This window comes from Taurulus bubalis (genome assembly GCF_910589615.1).
Source record: "Taurulus bubalis genome assembly, chromosome: 4".
Lineage (NCBI taxonomy): Eukaryota > Metazoa > Chordata > Actinopteri > Perciformes > Cottidae > Taurulus > Taurulus bubalis.
In genome coordinates, this window is record NC_136592.1 from 31,869,186 (window position 1) to 31,872,815 (window position 3,630).

Genomic DNA, 3,630 nt, shown 5'->3' on the forward strand with positions numbered 1-3,630 from the left:
AAATATGCCGAAGAAAACTAACGTGTGCATTAATGCTCACCATGAGAAAAAGGCCTCTTTAACTCATTGTGTGTGTAGTAGTGCTTGTGTATCGTGCTCAAACTTTACTAATCTTCAAACAGAAATGAAGGTTGCTCCGGTAACACAACCCTGCAAGTGTTTATTTGAATGCATTCAGCTTGGCCTCTATTTGTAGAGCTTATAATACCCCCATTAGGCTTTGAGGCTGATTTCCACTAGAGCCGGGCGAGCTGCTTCCATCTGTTTACAGTCTCTATGCTAAGCTAAGCTAACCAGTAGCTGGCTGTGTAGCCTCATCTTCAGCGCATAACAAACCTCTCATCCAACGCTTGTTGACAAAGCAGATAAGCATTTTTTAACCCAAAAAACTTTCCATGCATGAGTTGTTTAATTGAAAAAATCACACATTTTCTAATAGTGTTATGATTCCCAGACACAGACAGTACAAATATCTCCATAATACATATACCTCTTTGCATATTATTATACAGTCAAAACCCAGAGGAACCTCTTTGGATCTGTGTTTCCAGAACCATGAAATCTGCTTCTGCACCTTCTGATAGTCTGGATTTTATTAATTGTTGCCAATATAGTTTGAAATAAGTTTCACAAACTTCCATGAGGTGATAAGAGGTTTGTATTCCCTCTAACACTTCAGGAACTGAAACTTTCTAACATGAATGAATCATCGTGAAAGGGAAGAGGAAGTTCTGGATTGATGTAGTTCTGACGTCTGGTTTCAGCTGAAAGAAGCAGGCCTCCATATGTCCGACCATCAATCAGTCATTTTGAAGGCTCCATCTCTCTCTTGCATCTCTAACTTTGTTAGAGGCTTTGAAAACCTTGTGTGAACGCTTCAAAGTGACTTTTCTTTCCCTGGTATTATTTTTTTAAAAGCTCACTTTTCTGGGGTTGTGCTTTACATACCAAACTCTCAGACTCGTTATCTGGTATTTTGTATAAATCGCGTGGTCAAGCGGTTGGTGGGCCAGTTTCTGCAGAATTTGACCAATATTCTTGACCCTCCTTCGCCCCGCTGACCCCCTGGTGGTGTTGCTGCCTCTGAATAAAGTCCACTAAAACTCAACCTCCGCCCCGGAGGAAGCAGCTGACGAGAACTTTGGATCTTGACGAGGCTTTGCATTTTTCCCCAAACTTTTCAATATGTGAAACCAGTTGTGTGAGTGAATTTAGGCGAAACTTCTGCTTTAATCCTTTCATATCTTAACACAGGATTTTGCGCCCGTGGCAGAATGATTTGCTCGGCTTTGCTTCCGCTTCTATCTTTCCCGTGGCCTACTGTACCACCTTTTCTGATCAAATTGAAAACTCATCACGCAGTAATCCCCTGCAGACAATAAGAGGGGCAGGGTTCCCCAAAAGTTCAGCCTGGTCTTTTATTTCTTGCATTCTCTCAGTCTGTCTCTGCGTCATGGTTTATACTGTATTCATCAGGTCACCACAGTCAAATCTCAGTGGGCACACTTTGCATTTCATCTTTGACATAGCCATTAAATCACGTCCACAAGATGCTTACACACATTCCCAAGTACATTTCTCTCAACTTGTTTTTGTCCTCCACATTGTGTGTGAGGTGTAGTCCTTCCAGCTCCATCGATCCTTGTCTTTTTGATGGCATTTAGGCGCACGGACGGTTTTAATTCCACAAATGTGTGATTCATCGATCCAAAATACAAATTCATTCTCAAGGAACACTTTTCTGACTTGAATTTAAGGTCGACAGTTGACAGGAAATGCTGTTCTTTGATGCTGAGCTAAACTCTTACACGACTTTTACACGACTCTAATTCTGCCCGAGACGAACTCCTCTCTAACATCTGGCTGCCGTGAGGATTTTTCGCTCGACGCCGACAGAAGACTTCAACTCCCCATTTCGCATTCATTTTATTATTGATGGCCGTTTCTCGGCAGAGACGGATGGAGTGGCTTCCAGCTGAGTCTGTCGGCTGAAACCCAACCATGAAGTCATTATGCTCAAAATACATTTGTCATATGTCGTCCTACCTCTGCCATGTATTTGCTTGACTCTTGTCAGCCTAAAGGGTTTGATTACAGACACATACAACAATATTAAAAGCATACACAGCCCTTATTACTAACCTTGAAGCTGGACCATCTCTGATGAATACATTCCAAAAATAGCTTTCTCTATGGATTTCATATCATCTAAGAACTCTCTGGTGTCCCTTTTACTTTGAATAATTCAATGTATTTCGTCACAATCTTGGTTTTACACCTTGTTCTTGAAAATTGTGTCTTATAATATAAATCAGCCTTGGGGGAAGTTTAAATAAAATTGTAATAAAAACCTTTAGAAATCAAAATAAAATGAACACAGATGGTCTGTTACATATAAACTTGTCAATACATTTCACCCTACTGACCCCTCAAGACCATTTTCAGAGTGAGTCCTTTATGTTCATGTTTGATATGTCAGACAGATAAATACTTTATGAATATAGAATGCATGTACAGGTAGAAACCCACTATGGGCTTATCTAAAAAAAAATCAGAGACAAGAATCAGTAGATGAGTAGATGAGTGGACTCTGGCAAGCCTGTCCTCATCTTCTTCCCATTAAAAATAAAGGTGCACATTTGAAGAATGACGATATGAGAAATTGCCAATATGCTGCATAGTCGTCATTCTGACAAAAGTTTCTGCAGCAGAGATTTTATGAGTGGAAAGTGCTTTTTAATAGAATGTAATATGTATATCTTCAGTTCCAAAGTCAACTAAAAAAGGTCATAACTAAAGATCCAAAGTAAAAAACAAAACAAACATATTAATCTGTTTAAAATGTGTTAATAATAAAAAAGTAGGACGTAGGTTTAAGCGCTCTGTGTCACTGTCGTACCAGCGCGTATGAACAGATGTTTTCTACGCTCCATCGGAGAGACGTTTCCTTGTTCTGGAACAAACGGATGAGACCTGGAATGGAGCTCTGAGGGACTTTTTTAAGAGCTGCGAGCCTCCGGGAGATGAATTGTCTTACAGACAAAGGTCTATTAGAAAGATGGGATCCGAGACAGCTCAGGGCTGAGCCAGATACCCACCTCAGCGCTTAGCCCATTAAGATTTCATGATCAAATCTTAAATCCCACACTATGAGGTCTAAAAGAGGTAAGACGGAGCAATCTCCTGGCGGCTTCCATTTAGTGCCTCTCAATTCAGGAGGGAGAGTCATTGTGCTCGCCGGTAATCGAAAATCCAAGGAGGATTTACGCAAAATGAATGTGCGGACTTGTTGACCTGCTTACTTATTGCCATATAAGTTCTCAAAAGGATGAAAAGATGATGGAAAAGACACAAAATAAGAAGCCAAAAGGTGAACACGCAGGTCTTCGGTCCTAATCAAGAGCATTCATGTCGGGCTGCACTTTCATCGCCCTTCTTTTAAAAGTGTCGATCAGCCCGTGAGGCGTTTAATGCAAATAGTCCCGAGATGAAACGCCTCACATTCTTGTTTACAATGCATTTGAATAACCTTGGGTCACTGAACAAGCTGTGAGACAGCAGACGGGTCTAAAGTTCACGTTGTGCCGTGAGAACATGTTTAACTAAAGCAGCAGTCTGGATGAATTAATA